Source organism: Bos indicus, chromosome 26, assembly GCF_029378745.1.
Source record: "Bos indicus isolate NIAB-ARS_2022 breed Sahiwal x Tharparkar chromosome 26, NIAB-ARS_B.indTharparkar_mat_pri_1.0, whole genome shotgun sequence".
NCBI classification, from domain to species: domain Eukaryota; kingdom Metazoa; phylum Chordata; class Mammalia; order Artiodactyla; family Bovidae; genus Bos; species Bos indicus.
In genome coordinates this window covers 51,490,333-51,510,895 of record NC_091785.1, presented here as the reverse complement: position 1 = coordinate 51,510,895, position 20,563 = coordinate 51,490,333, and the positions used below count along the sequence as shown (strand labels likewise).

The following is a 20,563-nucleotide window of genomic DNA, read 5'->3' as shown; positions in this document are numbered from 1 at the left end:
CACTAAGAAAAACTAAGTAAAACCCAAGTTCTAACTTTTAAAAATTACTGTAAAGAAATATATTAGTTTCACCAGTCTGTGTTAACAAAGTACCACACACTCATTGACTCAGAACAACAAAAATTTATTTTCTCACAGTTCTGGAGCCTACAAGTCTGAAGTCAAGGTATTGGTGGAACCAGGCTCTCTGTGAAGCTCTAGGGGAGGTTCCTTCCTTGTTTTTTTCCAGCTGCTCATGGTCCCAGGCATTCCTTGTCTTGTAAGCATCTTTCCAGTCTCTGCTGTCTTCTCATGGTCATCTTCCCTCTACATCTGTGTCCAAATTTCTTCATTCTTGTAAGGACATCACTCACACTGGAGAAGGAAATGGCAACCCACTCCAGTGTTCTTGCCTGGAGAATCCCAGGGATGGCGGGGCCTGGTAGGCTGCCATCTATGGGGTCGCACAGAGTCGGACACAACTGAAGCGACTTAGCAGCAGCAGCAGCACACTGGATTAACCGTCTACCTTACTTCAGTATGACTTCATATTAACAATTGCATCTTCAATGACCCTACATCCAAATAATGACCCTATAACCCAATGATCCTATAACCAAACTCTGAAGTTCTTCAGGTTAGGAACTTAACACATCTTCTGGGGGAACAATTTCACTCATAATAAGTGCATATAAGTGTGTGCATGCTCAGTTGTGTTCGACTCTGTGTGACCCTATGGAATGTAACCCACCAGGCTCCTCTGTCCATGGGGTGTTCCAGGCAAGAATACTGGAGTAGGTTGCCATTTCCTTCTCCAGGGGATGTTCCCCCAGGGATTGAAATCATGTCTCTTGCCTTGCGGATGATTCTTTGCTGCTGACCCATTGGGGAAGCCCCACTAATAAGTAAGGACAGTTAAAGATGTGCTGGCTCAAATGTATGGTGAAAACACAACTTATCTACACCTGCAAGCACAGCGCAGACAAAAAATAGCTGAGATTTCCTAAGCTTAAGAAAGAGACTTGTAAGTACCTAAAAAGGCTAGTGAAATGGCCTAGATGATGGGTCAAAAGGGATCCAAAACCAGTTAATGTGACAACTGGACTCTTAAAGGTCATAACAAGCCCAAGGACTCATCAAGTAGTTACGACAAAGGGATATATAACCTAATATCTAATATAGATCAGAACCTTGACTTTTTCTCCTTCTGGTTAAGACAGAAGACAAGATTCCCTGCTCTCAATACCAGAATAGTTTCTGAAGAGACTTGATCATTCTCAGGTAAAAATTGTCCTAGTGAGTGGTAAGATGCAGAGGTGAAATGCCAAGGATATGTTTATGGAAAGTATTATAAGAGCAAAAATATCACTATAGCTAAATGAACTCCCAAGCTGCAGTGACTTAATAATTTATTCCTTTCTCAGGCAGCAGTATGAGTTAAGGGGTTTGGGAAAGGCAATTAGACCCTCAATATGTGGTTTCCATCTTTGTCTAAAAAGTGATCATTTCAGTGGCAACATTTTCAAGTGGGAAGGAAGAGAAAAAAGTCCATATCTAATGACTTTAACATAGAGAAGGTGATCTTCAGGTTTCAGGCACCACTTTCTACTGATGGCTCATTGCCAAGACTGGACAACATCATGTATCCCACTGACAAGGGGCAATAGGAACGGTGGTGAACAGCTGGATGACAAATGTTTTACTTATAAAATAAAACATAAAATAATGGACACTGAGGAATATGTCTGCCATAAGGATCACAGAAAATGTGATCTTAAAGGGTCAAGTTATAATGGTCTCTGTCAGTACGATTGTTTCTTGAGCAGCCTATCATTTCATACTTGACACCAACTTGTTAGAAGCAAACTTGGGTGATTTGAAAACATTAAAAAAAAAAAAACTCTGTTAATGTAGTTTCCAACACTAATCAAATAGTACTCTTTCTTCCTGCTTAGAACCTAAAGTTATGAAAAAGAACTCTCCTCCCACCATCTGCTTTTTCTCAGAACCAATCTTAGGGAATGTGGCTTGTGGGCAATTAGTAAATTAGCCTGAGTAACAGTACTTTCTGTGCTTAAATGAATCCATCTTTCCAGTGATACTACCACAAGTAAATGTTACTTCTCAGAATCTTTCTACACATGTTCAATTGTGTACCCCTTTTAATTGGATTAGCCCCTAAACAAGAATAAACTCCGGAGAAGGCAATGGCACCCCACTCCAGTACTCTTGCCTGGAAAATCCTATGGACGAAGGACCCTGGTAGGCTACAGTCCATGGGGTCGCTAAGAGTCGGACACGACTGAGTGACTTCACTTTGACTTTTCACTTTCATGCATTGGAGAAGGAAATGGCAACCCACTCCAGTGTTCTTGCCTGGAGAATCCCAGGGTCGGGGGAGCCTGGTAGGCTATCGTCTATGGGGTCACACAGAGTTGGACACGACTGAAGTGACTTAGCGTAGCGTAAGAATAAACTCATTCATGAGAAATTACTTCTACTTCTGATTTGCTTTTATGCTGGTATTATTAGCAAGAGTCAACAAGGACAAAAAGTGTATTCCACTTATATTAAGAATGAAGGTAGATTAAGTGGACACCAATCAACATAAATTGAATTGTAAACGTGTAATCAGATCCCAATGGATACCAGTTTGAGCTGTGCTGATCCCATGGATGGAGGAGCCTGGTGGGCTGCAGTCCATGGGGTCGCTAAGAGTCGGACACGACTGAGCGACTTCACTTTCACTTTTCACTTTCATGCACTGGAGAAGGACATGGCAACCCGCTCCAGTGTTCTTGCCTGGAGAATCCCAGGGACGGGGAAGCCTGGTGGGCTGCCGCCTATGGGGTCGCACAGAGTCGGACACTACTGGAGCGACTTAGCAGCAGCAGCAGTGCAATGACATTTAGTTTTACACAGATTCTTACCTAGTTGATGCACTCTAGTTATTAAAAGCTTGACTTAAGCAGCTAAATACAGATCTAAGAATGTAATGTTAGTGACAAGAATTTGGAATCAAACAATACCTTCATCATAGCAATCAAATGTTTAACAGGACATTCTTCTGATCAAAAGTTAGATTTTAAATGACAAAAATCCATATTGCTTCATCTTTTTAAACTATGAGAAGGACATGATAGGCTTTACTCATAAATTTTTCACCTATTTAAATTAATGAAGAGAAAAACAACTAGCCAAAATCCAAACCAAAGAGTAGAATTACAGTGAGCCAACAGATGGTTTGAAACACAAATAGTGTTAATTATAGAGCAATATATACTGAGAGTTAACCTTCTGATTGATTCATGACACTAGCTGAAGATTCTGAAAACATTTTTGTTTTCAAAAGTCCATGCATGTATGAATGTTATTGAAAGCTTTTTTGATACATGAGGATCCACCAACTTTTACATTCATGGAAAAGTGATGAAGTCTTAATTTTTTCTCATGAAATTACATATTACTTTAAAACAAGTGAAAAGCAATTATATATAGAAAATATCCTAAGAAAGCATATTCAACTCTTACAAAAATACCTCCAAATTAACGTGTGCTTATCCAAATGTGTTTATGAGTTATCCGATGACTACACTTAGCACAGTTTTACATACACTGTGACTAACAGTAATAGGTCAGGGTTAGTATGTTTGCATATGTAGATAAAGGAGGCTTAGTCCTGAGAGTCCGTTCACGGGGTAAACCATCACTGTGTTAGACTGGACCTCTTAGTATATTTAAGTGTTGCCTGTATACAGTTTATTTTAAACAGGGTTATTTATATGCCTGGACATTTATAACAGGAAGTGGCATACATGGAATTATGCACTGCAGGTGCACTGCTTCAAGCTTGCCTTGACGATTGCATTGTTGACCGCCTCTTTCACATCTTCGTTCCTCAAACTCTAGATCATGGGATTCAGCATGGGAATCACTGTGGGGTAAAACACAGCCACCATCTTCCCCTGCTCCACAGACTCTTCAGTAGGCCTCCTGAGATACATGAAGAGGAGAGCCCCATAAAACATGGTAACAGCTGTCAGGTGGGACCCACACGTGGAGAATGCCTTCCTCCTGCCATCGGCAGAGCACATGTGCAGCACGGCCGCTATGATGAGGGTATAGGAAACGAGAACCACTGAGAGGGAATATGTGAAATTAATCCCAGCAATAACAATCATGGTGCATTCTTTAACGTGGACCCCTCCACAGGCAGTCTTGATAAGAGGAGGGTCAGCACAATAGAAGTGGTTGATTTCAAAGTTTCCACAGAAGTACAGGCCATATGTCCAGAGTGTGCAGATTTGGCTAACAGAGAATCCATAGATGTGTGTCACAGAGATGAGATGAGCACAGACACTCCTGGACATTTTACTGCCATAAAGCAGAGGGTTGCAGATGGTCATGTAGCAATCAAAGGCCATCACAGCCAAGATATATACTTCCACGTGGACAAGGGCTCTGAAGAAGTAACACTGCACCAAACACCCCACACAGGAAATGGGTTTTGTCTGATAGTAAGTTTTCCAGCATCTTCAGAGTGACAATGGAAGAGAACCACACATCCACAAAAGACAAAGGACTCAAGAAAAAGTACATGGAGCTCTGAAGCTGGAGGCTGATGCTGATCAAAATAATGATACCAGTGTTCCCTATCAGAGTGATCATGTAAACTACTAGAAACACCACAAAAAAGAGACCCTGAAGCTCCTGACGACTGGTCAACCCCAGAAGAACAAATTCTGTCACATCTGTGAAATTTGGCATTGCCTTCACTTAGACCCAGTCTGCAGTGCCTATGGACAAACTAAAAGCAACAAATGGATTTATTTTATTCTTGAAAATTTTGAGTCATGTTTATCAGTATTCTAGTTCAAATAATATAAAAATCAATGTAGACTTTGCACAAAGTTTAATATGAGTATATAATCACATTTATGTCCTTTAATAGGACTTATAGGTAATTATTACAATATTTATTAGTTTCTTAACTTTAAAACGGACAATTACATTCATATACTACTAGTATTAGACACTTATTTTTGCTAAATTATTTCAATGATGCTAACATCATAGAGTGCTAACAGAAGTAAAGCTAGACTGAGAGTCATCAGAGAATGACCAAATCCATTTCAGCATATTGTCTTATAGGAAATGACTTGAGACTCATAAATGTAAATATTCAATAAGGTCAGACAACCACTTTGTGCTGACCAGGGAAGTAATAAGAGTGAATCATTGAAATGCCATTGAATACTATTTTTGTGTATGATGGTTGCCTGTCATTGTCTATATTAATACAAATGCACATGTAATATTAACCTGCTCATTTCCCTATGACTTGGAAGATATCCTTTTTTTTAAATGTATTTATTTATTTTTGTCTGCGCTTGGCTCCTCTTGGTTGGGTGTGTGGGCTTCTCACTGCAGTGGCTTCTCCTGTTGTGGCGCACTGACTCTAGGTGAGCAGCTTCAATGGTCGTGGCTCACAGGTTCTAGAGCACAGGCTCAGTAGTCGTGGCTCTCGGGCTTAGTTGCTCCATGGCACGTGGAGGCTTCCTCCAACCAGGGATCGAACTTATGTCCCCTACATTGGTAGGCATATTCTTATCCACTGAGTCACCAGGGAAGTTCAGAAGATATCTTCTTATCTACGCAATTTTACGGGATGATTGTCTTAAAGCTTGGTCTTACAATCTAGCCATTGACATACTTTTATACACTATGCCAGCATATGATATAAAAAGCTTTCAACTTATGAAAATCCTCATCATGTTTTATTTTATTTAGCTATATATTTCACTTGTTTGATTACTGCTGCTTGCAGGATGAGGTAAGCAGTATTTAACAACACAGACTGTATCAGTTTAACAGTTATCTCAGTAAAGTAAACCGCGAGTGGTTCAATCACCATATCAAAATTATATCAATATACAAATTCTATATACATATAAAATTCAGGTGCCATGCTTTTAAAATTATTGTCTTATTTAAGATTCTACTGCTTTTCAGCAACAATCCATTACATGTCTAATTATTTTCAAATTCAATGTCATTACAATTAAAATGTCCACAACGAATGTTTTCTCTGTTTAATACACTTCCCCAGATAAGTCTTCTGAGAAGTAAACTGCTCTGAGTACTTAGGGATGCATCTGTAGGATTAACATCATCTTGGGAATTTAAGATCCCCATAATAACATTGCTTCAAGGGAATATTATGACATAAAATGGTCTGTAGTTATATTTGCTTATAATAATTCATTTACAAACATCAAAACCAATGTTATGTCAAATATATTTGCTATATTATATTTTTATTATATTATATCTAGAAGTAGTCTAAGTTTTGCAGTATGAAATTGAACAAGCTACACAAGATTTTGGTTTGCATTATAATTGATTCTTTTTGAAAAGGAGTGAATAAAAAATACAGAAATGAGACAATTTAGGGAATGGAACTACTATGAGACGGAAACGGAGCATGCTGATAAACACAGAAATAAGAAGAGGCAGGCTGCACACAGAGTGGTCAAAGATCTCTCTGAGGATGTGACTTTTCAGTTACGGGCAAGTAGCCAGTTATGTAAAAATATTGAGGAAAAAGAAAATGAAAATACAAAAAGTTAGAAGAGGAACTATTTTAAAAAGTGTATAAACTCTATGATTGTATCATGCCTCCCTCCAACTAGTAGCAACTCACAATTTGGAAGTTGATTAATCTCTGTAAACACTCTTCCTACCCCTGAAATTATTCATATGGGAATTAAATACACCATAGAGAAAATGATTTGGGCACATAACATAGTCACTGATATTTCAGTTCTGGTCTGGGTTCACCTGTACCCTATATTTTCATGATCATAGATCTTCTGGTTTCTAAGTGTGGATAAACTAAGCCAGATGAGAGTTACTGATTTTGACTGGGAGATAGAGCTAAGACCAAGAATTTCCATATATAAAAACTCTTACCTTCGCTTGGTGAACCCATAATTACCTAATTAACAGTGTTTGATTTGGATGATTGGTACAACTAATTATAAGAGGATGAGATCGTTAGATAGCATCACCAACTCAGACATGAGTCTGAGCAAACTCTGGGACATAGTGAAGGACAGAGGAGCCTGGCATGCTGTAGTCCATGGAGCCTCAAATAGCCAAATATGACTTAGTGACAACACCACCAGCAATTAAGTATAAAATATATAAAAAATCATGAAGGCTCCTAAGAAACATAAAGTAACACTACTTCTCCAATTTCCCTTCCTGTGTGATATGTGGGTTTTCTTCCACTTTTCATAATCATTAGCTCTGTGATAGTAGAGTTTGTCTCATTCATTTTAGAACACTCCAAACTGACTACAGTAGTTGTTATATACTGTAGACATTCAGGGATATTCACACATGATTTTTAAGCATCCTGATCTCCAGATCAGCTTCATAGAATGCATTACTGTGTCCATAACTAATCAAATCTCTATTTAAAACCTGTTCTAGTGCCAACAGTCTCAGTTTTAAGGTGAGATAACAGCTACCTTTTGCTGACTCCTTACACGATCTTTTATAAACAAAGGTCCCAGGAGAGAGGTTCTAATTAGCATAGCTTTCTGAAAAATGAGAAAACTGACTCACTGACAGACCTGAGGCTCTCCTTGGATCAGACATCTGCAAACTGGCCAGATGGAAATGCAAACCAATTAACTGAACTCTAGGGGTACACTCAATAACTGTATATCACTACTGCTTCTTTGATAACTTTCTCTAATATTCTCTTTCTCTACATTTAAAATGCAGTTTGATTATCGTCCAAAAAAGGGGAAAAGTTGTCCTTTTGATAATTCATGCTTGATGAACCAGAAGAGCTTGACATGGCTATGGAGCCTGAAAAACAGAGTTCTTGGACCACCACTATCTATGCCTCTCAAGCTTAGGTGATCCCATAGTCCTAGGGCCAGATGACCGAAGTAACTTCTCATAGAGAGCCACTTTATTAGATAGCTGTGCATCGTCTTTTAAAGCAATTAAGCATATAGAATGTATAATTTAGAAATTTAAAATATCACTTTCATTAACTTTTCAGGAATTTTACACACACACACACACACACACACACACGATACAGCAAAGGTATAATTATTTCTTCAGTATAGTGAAAGACAGGCAAGCGTGACATGCTACAGTCCATGGGATGGCAAAGAGTAGGACACAACTTAGTGACTGCACTGGGAATAACAATCATCCCAATGACACCATACTTTCAATTCCATTCAGATACATTTTAAAACACAACGTGAAAATCACTGGGTTTGTAGAGAAGATATAAGAGGTAAAACCTAAAGAGCAAAAATTCTTGTAAGTCCCTATGGTAGCAAGATATTCTTATGAATTTTTATATCAACTATTAATACAAATAGTAATATTTCCCAAGTATATAATTCCAGACAATAAAACACTGATAACAAATAGGTCCACAAGGAAGGTCTTAATCTCTTCTTCAAAAAAGGGCTAAAAATTAAAGATGTGACTGCATTAATCTCTATTGCAAAGACTATAAAATTTGCAGACCTATCTTCAGCAGCAACAAAAAAAAATGATAATTCCTCACTATTTATAATAGAATCTTGAACACTGCACACACTGAGAGCATCTCCCCAAGGAACTATCCAGATAATGATGAAACACATTATAATTAAAATTATAGAAACATCTCAGGAGTAAGGGAAGTTAAGGAGGGTTAATCAGAAGAATGTCTTCTGATAACATTATGTGACCAGTATCCTTAATGTCATGGGTATAATCTCTCCCATCTTCACATGGTATATTATCTGCCTCAGGAAAGCACCTTGCACCTCAGGAAAACATTCCTGGTTTGCATTATACAATGTTGCTCAGTCACCTTCTTTTCTATTGTGCTTTAGTCCTAATAAGCATTATCTTTCAGGCCAAACACAGCAATGCACACCCTGTGCATCTCATGGCTGCTGAAGAGATCCCAGGTGCCTCCAAAGTACAGATCACAGAGAAACATCTAGGGAGAATGAGTACAAGTAGAGGTCATTAGTGGAGAAGTTGATTGTAGTAGAACAATTTATCAGTGAACTCTTTTCAGGCTCTTTTTGGAGTCAGTAGAGCATCAACTTCGATGTCAGTTAGATCAGAAATAAAATCTTCACTCTGCACCATAATTAACTGCCTGTCTTTGGAAAAGTAAAGATTCTCAGTTTCAAAGTTCATCTGTAGAAAAAGGAAACTGCTGTCTCACAGTGAGGTATGTGGATCGTAGACAACATTAGGAAATTCCTAGCACAACGCCTGTCTCTGATGAGGCAGTCAAAAAATTGAAATGAGCCATGAATTTTCACCTATCAACAGTTCACAAGATCTCGCCACCTATTTGTGATTGTGATCAGTATTATCTCTGTGTTGAAGGATAAAATATAAAAAACAAACAAAAGAAAACTGTGTAAAATAATTCTGAGGTTCAGTTTCTCCACAAAATATGGATAGTAGGGGCTTCCCTGGTGGCTCAGACTGAAAAGAGTCTGCCTGTAATGCAGGAGACCCAGGTTTGATCCCTGAGTCCTGAAGATCCTCTGGAAAAAGGAATGGCTATCCACTCCAATATTCTTGGTGCTTCTCTGGTGGCTCAGACATTAAAGATAGCTAGCAGATTAAAGAATCTGAATGGAAACTAAGATTGTTCATAAACTCCCATTTGTACTACCTCAATTTTGCTGGAAAATCATGGACAGAATAATACTCAGGCAAAGTTTTCCTCTTCAGTGCCCAAGGATCCCAGACTCCTTAGTTCCTTCTCACCTTTTATGGAGAAGCTACATAAGGCAAACTCATTGGCACCAGATTATTATAATTTAACTTGCACTCCCTCAAGAAAAAGGGAATTTAAAACAAGAAAGCATTGTGTGTGTGAGTGTGTCTGTATGTGTGTGTGTGTGTTAAAGAGGGAGAGAGCAAGGAAGAGAGTCAAGGTTAAATACATTTTATACTGCTGCTGCTGCTCCTAAGTCACTTCAGTCGTGTCTGACTCTGTGCGACCCCATGGACAGCAGCCCACCAGGCTCCCCCGTCCCTGGGATTCTCCAGGCAAGAACACTGGAATGGGTTGCCATTTCCTTCTCCAATGCAGGAAAGTGAAAAGTGAAAGTGAAGTCGCTCAGTCGTGTCCAACCCTCAGCGACCCCATGGACTGCAGCCTTCCAGGCTCCTCCTTCCATGGGATTTTCCAGGCAAGAGTACTGGAGTGGGGTGCCATTGCTTAACTATAAAAAAAATTGATAGATATATAAATAAATGTATGAATGAGATCCATTTTTTAAAGTACTTTACAGAACTATCCTGAATTTTATGCAAATAGCAAAATTGCTTTAAATTCTCCAAAAGAATCAAGATTTGGGGAAATTATGAGCCAGAAGTGATCTTGGAGGTCAGATACTTCATCCTAAAAATTAACTGGATGAATGACACAAAATGAGTGGTTCAAGGTCACCCACAAATTATTTTGAAAATTGGAAACTAAAACCAGGAACATGACTTAACCAAGAACCTTGACATCATCATTCTTCATGCAACACTGAAGCAAATCTCAAAAGAGTAGAGAAAGTGGTTCACTTAAAAAAAAAAAAAAAAAAAAGAGGTGACAATTATTATCCAAATCCACTTGCCAAATTCACTTGCTAAATTCAGACTTAAATTGAAGAAAGTAGGGACAACCACTAGACCATTCAGCTATGACCTAAGTCAAATCCCTTACAATCATACAGGGAAAGGGACAAATCGATTCAAGGGATTAAATCTGATAGACAGAGTGCCTAAAAAAGTATGCACGGAGTATGCACATTGTACAGAAGGCAGGGATCAAGATGATACCTAAGAAAAAGAAGTGCAAAAACACAAAATGGTTGTTTGAGAAGGCCTCACAAATAGCTGAGTAAAGAAGAGAAGTGAAAATCAAAGGAGAAAAGGAAAGATATACCCATTCAAATGCAGAGTTCCAAACAATAGCAAGGAGAGATAAGAAAACCTCCCTCGGAGATCAGAAAAAAAGGCTTCCTTGGCAAAGAAATAGAGGAAAAAATAGAATGGGAAAGACTAAAGATCACTTCAAGAAAATTAGAGATACAAAGAAAATATTTCATGCAAAGAGGAGCACGATAAAGGATAGAAGTGGTATGGACCTAACAGAAGCAGAAGATATTGAGAAGAGGTGGCAAGAATACACAGAAGAGCTGTACAAAAAAGATCTTCATGACCCAGATAACCACGATGGTGTGATCACTCACCTAGAGCCAGACATCCTGGAAGACAAAGTCAAGTGGGCCTTAAGAAGCATCACTGTAGGCAAAACACTCTCCGACATACATCACAGCAGGATCCTCTATGACCCGCCTCCCAGAATATTGGAAATAAAAGCAAAAATAAACAAATGGGACCTAATTAAACTTAAAAGCTTCTGCACATCAAAGGAAACTATTAGCAAGGTGAAAAGGCAGCCTTCAGAATGGGAGAAAATAATAACAAATGAAGCAACTGACAAACAACTAATCTCAAAAATATACAAGCAACTCCTACAGCTCAACTCCAGAAAAATAAATGACCCAATCAAAAAATGGGCCAAAGAACTAAATAGACATTTCTCCAAAGAAGACATACAGATGGCTAACAAACACATGAAAAGATGCTCAACATCACTCATTATCAGAGAAATGCAAATCAAAACCACTATGAGGTACCATTTCACACCAGTCAGAATGGCTGCGATCCAAAAGTCTACAAGCAATAAATGCTGGAGAGGGTGTGGAGAAAAGGGAACTCTCTTACATTGTTGGTGGGAATGCAAACTAGTACAGCCACTATGGAGAACAGTGTGGAGATTCCTTTAAAAACTGGAAATAGAACTGCCTTATGATCCAGCAATCCCACTGCTGGGCATACACACTGAGGAAACCAGAAGGGAAAGAGACACGTGTACCCCAATGTTCATCGCAGCACTGTTTATAATAGTCAGGACATGGAAGCAACCTAGATGCCCATCAGCAGATGAATGGATAAGAAAGCTGTGGTACATATACACAATGGAGTATTACTCAGCCATTAAAAAGAATACATTTGAATCAGTTCTAATGAGATGGATGAAACTGGAACCTATTATACAGAGTGAAGTAAGCCAGAAAGAAAAACACCAATACAGTATACTAACGCATATATATGGAATTTAGAAAGATGGTAACAAAAACCCTGTGTACGAGACAGCAAAAGAGACACTGATGTATAGATCAGTCTTATGGACTCTGTGGGAGAGGGAGAGGGTGGGGAGATTTGGGAGAATGGCATTGAAACATGTACAATATCATGTATGAAACGAGTCGCCAGTCCAGGTTCAATTCACGATACTGGATGCTTGGGACTGGTGCACTGGGACGACCCAGAGGGAGGGTATGGGGAGGGAGGAGGGAGGAGGGTTCAGGATGGGGAACACAGGTATACCTGTGGTGGATTCATTTCGATATTTGGCAAAACTAATACAATATTGCAAAGTTTAAAAATAAAATAAAAATTAAAAAAAAAAAAAAGAAGCATCACTGTGAACAAAGCTAATGGAGGTGATAGAATTCCAGTCGAGATATTTCAAATCTTAAAAGATGATGCTGTGAAAGTGCTGCACTCAGTATGCCAGCAAATTTGGAAAACTCAGCAGTGGCCATGGGACTGGAAAATGTCAGTTTTCATTCCAATCACAAAGAAAGGCAATGCCTAAGAATGCTCAAACTACCACACAATTGCACTCATCTCATACACGAGTTAACTAATGCTCAAAATTCTCCAAGCCAGGCTTCAGCAATACATGAGCCATGAACTTCCAGATGTTCAAGTTGGTTTTAGAAAAGGCAGAGGAATCAGAGATCAAATTGCCAACATCTGTTGGAAAAACATTGAAAAAACAAGAGAGTTCCAGAAAAAAACATCTATTTCTGCTTTAATGACTATGCCAAAGCCTTTGACTATGTGGATCACAATAAACTGTGGAAAATTCTGAAAGAGATGGGAATACCAGACCACTTGACCTGCCTCTTGAGAAATCTATATGTAGGTCAGAAAGCAACAGTTAGAACAACAGTCTGGTTCCAAACTGGCAAAGGAGTCTGTCAAGGCTGTATCTTGTCACACTGCTTATTTAACTGATATGCAGAGTACATCATGAGAAACACTGGGCTGGATGAAGCACAAGCTGGAATCAAGATTGCTGGGAGGAATATCAACATCCTCAGATATGCAAATGATACCACCCTTATGGCAGAAAGTGAAGAAGAACTAAAGAGCTTCTTGATGAAAGTGAAAGAGGAGAGTGAAAAGATTGGCTTAAAGCTCAACATTCAGAAAACTAAGGTCATGTCATCTGGTCCCATCACTTCATAGCAAAAAGATGGGGAAACAGTGGAAACAGTGATAGACTTTATTTTTGGAGCTCCAGAATCACTGCAGATGGTGACTGCAGCCATGAAATTAAAAGACACTTACCCTTTGGAAGGAAAGTTATTACCAACTTAGATAGCATATTAAAAAGTAGAGACTACTTTTCCAGCAAAGGTCCATCTAGTCAAGGCTATCAATTTTCCAGTAGTTATGTATGGATGTGAGAGTTGGACTATAACGAAAGCTGAGCGCTGAAGAATTGTTGCTTTTTAACTGTGGTGTTGGAGAAGACTCTTGAGAGTCCCTTGGACAGAAAGGAGATCCAACCAGTCCATCCTAAAGGAAATAAATCCTGAATATTCATTGGAAGGGCTAATATTGAAGCTGAAACTCCAATACTTTGGCCACCTAATGTGAAAAACTGACTCATTTGAAAAGACCCTGATGCTGGGAAAGATTGAAGGTGGGAGGAGAAGTGGATGACAGAGGATGAAATGGTTGGATGGCATCACCAACTCAGTGGACATGAGTTTGAGTAAACTCCAGGAATTGGTGATGAACACGGAGGCCTGACCTGCTGCAGTCCACGGGTTGCAAAGTGTCGGCCACGACTGAGTGACTGAACTGAACTGAGTAGAATTCACTGGTAAAAACATGGGCTATGGAGTCAACTTGTTGAATTCCCATTCTGGCTTTAACAATTTTGATCCATGCACTCTGAACAATGTTTCTTAATATTTCTGGGCTTCATCATTTTTTTTTTTTTTTTGGTCAAAATGGATTCTTTATATGGGTAGGTTTATTTTGAGGATCATGCAACAGAAAGTGTGCACTATGGAACATACTGTTCTCCATACACGTCTGTGTGTGTGTGCATGCTCAGTCCTTTCTGACACTTTGTACATCCATGGACTGGGTAGTCATCAATAAATGGTAGTAGCTATTAGTCATTAAGTAAAGAATCACAGAGAATGGCATTCAATATATTCATCATCCACCTAAATGACTCAATGAATTATATAAGTAATAGTACCTAAAATAGTAAATATCCACACTTTTCTGGCCATTGGTATTTCCTTTTTCTTTCTTGTCATTTATGAATCATAAGTCTAGTTTTGGCACATGATTGCCCAAATAAGAAAGCAGAGTTTTGATGGTTATAAATAAATGTATAATACAGAAGTCTACATACCTTTGAAGGAACAGCCATTTTAGAAAGAGCATCAATATCATGGCTCTTCTGCTGAATAATGCAGGCAGGATTTATATTATCTGTAGATTGATGCCATTTCCTTAAGAGATTATACATATAGGTGAGTATTAAGTGATTGCTTTGTTAGACAGTATGTTGCACTAAATGAGTTCTCTGGAGAAATAACAATTGGGTACAATGCAGATTTGCCATGGGGCCCAACTGGTTTCTAGTGCTTTTCTTTTTTAGATTCCATGTCCATATTTTCCTTCATACATTGGGAAGTCTACATCATAATACTGATGTCTGCCATTGATACTCGTGCCATAGTCTGTTACCCGTAATATTTGTTTAATCCAATTTAACACAATTTCTTCCACACAATTATCATAACTTTGTGCCACAGCCTACTACCATCTCACTTTGGGTTATGGGTTGAAAAGCTTATTTAATATCCATATATCAAAATCTTGACTCCCAGTACTTCTGAATACGACTGAATTTGTAGATATAGTTTTTAAAGAGGAAATTAAATTGTAATCAGTTCAAATAGTGCATCCTAACCCAAGATGACTGGTATCTTTTTTAAGAAAGGAGATTAGAACACAAGAATACACACAGGAAAGACTGCGAGAGACACAGGAGGTGATGGCCGTCTATAAGCCAGACGGAAGCTTCAGAATGAAACCAACCCTACCAACATTTTGATCTTGAATTACTATCCTCCAAACTGCAAGGAAATCAGTCTCTTTTGTTTAAGCCACCCCCGTCGGTGGTACTTAGTTATAGCAGCCCTCGCAAACTAATACGTTCTGCCTTCAGTAGACAAAGAGACTGCTTTCATAGTCAAAGGAAGTTTTGCTGCTTTGAAGAGTAGTATCATTTGTAACATATTTCAAACATTTATAATACACGTTCAAAATGTGCACAAAACATAAGTTTACAATTTATTGAATTTTTTTCAAAGTAAAAATGCCTTTATGACCAAACTTCTAAACCGAGTAGAAGACCAACACTACATCAGACAAACTTCTCCTCTTCTTTCTGAGTCAGTATTCCTCAAGTTAGATGAATCTTTATTTTTAGCACTCTACATAGTTTGTGTCTTTTTCTGAATTTCACACAAGTGAAATCAAACAGAACACATTCTCTGATGCATAGTCTTCTGGTGAAAACTCTGTTGATACCTGAACATTATGTTGATGATTGTTTTAGCTTGTTTGGACTGCTATAGTAATTATAACATAAGCATTTATTTATCACTGTTCTGAAAGCTGGAAGTCTAAGATTGGATTGGGTTCTGATGACAGCATTCTTCCTGGTTTGTAGATGGCTGTATTTTTGCTGTGCCCACACATCACATGGGGCAAGGGCACTATGTGGTTTTATGAGGGCACTAATCCAGTTCATGGGCTTCCCTGGTAGCTCAGAAAGTAAAGAATATTCCTGCAATGCAGGAATCCTGAGTTTGATCCTTGTGTAGGGAATGTTCCCTAGATCAGGAAATGGCAACCCACTCTAGTATTCTTGCCTGGAGAACCACATGGACAGAGGAGCCTGGCAGGTTACAGTCCATGGGGTCACAGAGTCGGACACGACTAAGCATGAGCAGGCACTAATTCAGTTCATGAGGGCAAAGCAAAGCCTTCATGACCTAATAACCTCCCTAAAGCCCCCACATTCTAAATAGCAATGGTTCTTTTATTACTGTAAGTGTAGAGATCAAGTTGACAACATTCATTGAATCATGGAGAAAGCAAAGGTGTTCCCAAAAAACATCTACTTCTGGATTGTACTCCAACTATACCAAAAAATCTGGAACAAACAACCTCATTAAAAATGTGTAAATCTGAACACCTGGCCAAAGAAAATATAAAGACAGTAAATCAGCATATCAAAAATACTCAAAATCATATATCATAAGGAAATTACAAACTAAAACAACAGTAAGGTAGCACTGCACACCTATTAGATCCAGGAAATTCAAAAAGGGGGGCAGGGGGCGGGGCTTCTCTGGTGGCTCAGTGGTAAAGAATCTGCCTGACGATGCAAGACACTCAAGTTCAATCCCTTACCCAGGAAGATCCCACATGCCACAGAGAAACTTAGCTGAATTTTTCCACAGCTAAACAAGGCTCACCTGTGACCTGAACACTACCTGTCTAGTACTTAGTAAACAGCTTTGAAAAAGCGTCCAGGCAAAAATTATCACACAATTAGACACAGGAGCTCTACTTCTAAAAGCTAAAAACTTTCAAATATCAGGATGTCTTCGGTAGATGCCTGTGTAAGCAAATTGGGATACATCCAAAGTGAAGGGGAGCAAATGCTACCCCAAAATATACCCCTTCAGCATGAGAATTCGTTGGACTTAATTAATGTTTTTTTTAAGAGGACACATGATCATCTCTGAAACCCAAGTTCAAGATGGCTCTTCTGAGTCACATTTACAAGAGAAATCTCATTTCAAAGGAGTTCTCTGTATATATCAGATAGAAGGATGACAGTCTTGTGAAACTCTTTTTTTATCAATAGGGAAAGCTAAGACGTAAATCTGTACAACAACCATACCCTTCCTTTCCTTTAGTTTTATTTGTTTTATTTGTTAATATTTATTTGTTTTTTTATTTGGCTGCACCAGGTGGACCTTCGTTGAGGCAAGCCAGATATTTAGTTACAGCACGCAAACTCTTCATTGTGGTATGGGAGATCTAGTTCTCGGATCAGGGATGGAGCCTGGGCCTCCTTCTTAAGGAGTGTCCAGTCTTAGCCACTGGACCACCAGGAAGCCCCTGTTTTGTATTTAGATGAAGATGGTATCTAAGGTGATATCTTGGGCCATTTCAGTCACTGACTCGGTTTCCCGAGTTTCTCCAAAGCACGCACAAGGCACACATTATTAAACTGGTTTGCAAAACAAGGAAAGGTAGCTCATACTACAACACTGTATGCTTACAAATATGTAAATGGTAAATGGCATGTTATTTATGTTTAATTACTATGGGGAAAAAGAATGTAGTATTGGTACATGTTACAAAATGAATAAACATTAAAAACATCTTTAGTGAAAAAACCCATATAGAAAAGGCCACCCAGATCCCACATTCACCATGTCTGCTTTACATCCACCACGTTTGTCCACATGACTGAAAATCTCAGTAACAGTCTTAAAAAAATTGGATGAGGAGGGAAAAAGGATACATTCACACCATTGGACAATTGCTGAAGGTGGAAGTGGGGCTGTGGATTACATTACAATGTAGAAACTATATGATTTCCTGATTTTGGAGATTATGTGCTGGTTCCACAGGAGAAGGCACCCATTTTGGGTAAAACGCATGGAGTATTTTAGGTGATGTGGCAAATGTGAGGTTTTTTGGGTTTTTTTTTTTTACCATTATTAAGAGTTTCCTGCACATTTTAAGTTACTGAAAAGTAAATTATTTTTCAAAACAACCATGTCAATACCACAAAAGAAAATCAGATCAGACAGGCTTGAAACTTTCCTTTTTTTTTTTTTTTTTTTGGCTTGAAACTTTCTTACAGAGGCCAGGACTTACCCAGACGAAGTTCAAGGGAAGTTGTGATGCTCATTGCCCTTGAAGGAGTCCACATGGAATTTACAAATAAAATTTCCCACATAAAGTTGTTAGAATACATTCAGTAAAGTTGAATAATTTGGGATCAATTTACAATCATATAAAATACTACAATTTAGAATCTGAATCAATATACGAAAATCAGTTGTGTTTCCATACACTAATAACAATCAGAAACAAATATTAAGAAAAAATGTAACCAAGGACATAAAGCCCAGTAGTCAGAAAACTAGAAAGCACTGATAAAGACATCAAAGAAAACACAAATAAACGGGAAAATATTCCATGCTCATGCACTGGAAGAATGAGTTATTAAAATGTCCATTCCAACCAAAGCCATCAGCAAATGCACTGCAATCAAAACATAATATCCAATGGCATTTTTCATAGAAATATTCATAGAATATTCCTAATAATATTCTGCAACAACTAAGGACCCTCAACAGCCAAAAAGACTCTGAGAGAGAAGAATGAACCTGGAGGCATCTTCCTCTCTGACTTCAAACCACATCACGGAGCTGTAGTAACCACAACAGTGAGGAACTGGCACAAACACAGGCACAGGGACTCGAGGAAAGAATAGAGAGCCCAGGAATAAAGCCACATGTATGTGGACAGTTCATGAAAATCAAGCCAAGAACGTGCAAAGATGAAAGGACAGTCCTTTCAAGAAAGTGACAGAAAACTGGCCACCTACACCAGAGAGCATCACTGGCCATCCTCTAGATCATCTAACAGAAATCTAACTAAAAACCCGCCGTTTGCACATGGAGCTCTTCCCCGCCCCGCCCCAGTCCTCTGAGATGGACCTCCGGTCAGCGCTCAGCTGGACACAGGAAACGTCTACTTCGTCCTCATTTTTCCCTCTTGCAGCGCCTCCTTGCTGGTGGGCACTGAGGAAACTCCGCTCCTCTCAGCCTGGACGCAGCCCCGTTATCCAGAAGCCTGAGCCCTGACGGTCCTGAGGAGACAAAGCTCCCGCCAGTTGGTCACTGAGCCGAGTCTGAAGGCAAACGTCCTGCGCCCACGGGTCAGAGGGCGGTTGGCGCCCCCTGCGGGCCGCCAGAGAAGAGCGGGCAGCCCCGCGCTCACAGACCTCAGAGGGCTCACCCAGAAGCAGCTCTGCTGTGAGCGCTCAGACTGGAAACCCAAACTGAAATGGAGCCAAAAATCTCCAAGACCCTGCTCAACACACGGCCAGGGAACAATTGATTAAAAACCATACGGAATGAAAGGAGCATAAACACAAACTTTGCAACTGACACCACATTTCAATTAAAAACTATAAACATTTTAGAAAACAACAAAAGATCTACATGACCTTGAGTCTGGTGGTGAGTTCTAAAACACAACAAAAAAGCCAATATACAAAGTGTTTTAAATAAATTAATTAAAACACTGACTTTTAAAAATGTATACATTCACTCTGTAAAGGACCTTACTCAAAAAAACCACAGGACAAAGTGTTAGGGGAACTACTAACCAAAACCACCCGCCCGTCCTTGCCGGGCACCAGAGAAACCACCTGCAGGAGTCGTCTTACAACAGGAGGTCCTGGGTAAGAACAAGGAACTAAGAAGCCAGCACCAACCAGAATTCAGGAAAGGTCAAAGGAGACAGGAGACTCCAATCCGCAGGTCCTACCAACCTCCCAGGGTCCTCCTTGCAGAATCCACCTTGGATGAGTGATGCATCTGCCACCGGGAAGGACCCCAGTTCAGAATGACTGGCCAGAGACAAACCAGAAACCAACCCAGTGCCCATAAAACCTGAGACTGTGAGCCACGTGGCAGAGCAGTTCTCTCAGCTTCCCTCACCCTCCTGCCCTCCACCCAGGCAGCCCTTCCCAATAAAGTCTCTTTGACAGCACATGTCGCCTCGGACAATTCATTTCCAAGTGTCAGACAAGAGCCTGCTCTCAGGCCGTGGAAGGGGTTCCCCCTTCCTGTGTCAAAATCACAAACCAGGAGAAAATATCTTCCAAATGTGTATCTGTGCAGAAGGAAATGGCACCCACTCCAGTATTCTTGTCTGGGAAATCCCATGGACAGAGGGGCCTGGCGGGGTACAGTCCAACAGCAGGGCATTTTTGAAGAGAGGAAGCAGTCCCAGGAAAGTTGAGGAGCTCACCAAAGCCCCCAAAGCTTTCAATGGCACAGCCAGAACTGTGGATGAGCACTCCCAGCCTCTTGATACTGGCCTCTCTCACCAGATACAGCTGTGGCAAACTAGAATCTAAAACATGGCTGAGGGCTTCCCTGGTGGCTGAATATTAAAGAATCTTCATGCCAATGCAGGAGACGTAGGTTGGATCCCTGTCCACGCTGTGGAGCAGCTAAGCCCACGCACCGCAACCACTGAG

General features: G+C 39.6%; 1 pseudogene; it reads right to left on the bottom strand.

The window, feature by feature from the left end:
• Window positions 1–3,524: 3,524 nt before the first annotated feature.
• On the bottom strand, window positions 3,525–4,872 carry LOC139179927 (olfactory receptor 5M9-like; annotated as a pseudogene).
• Between the last annotated feature and the right edge of the window lie 15,691 nt (window positions 4,873–20,563).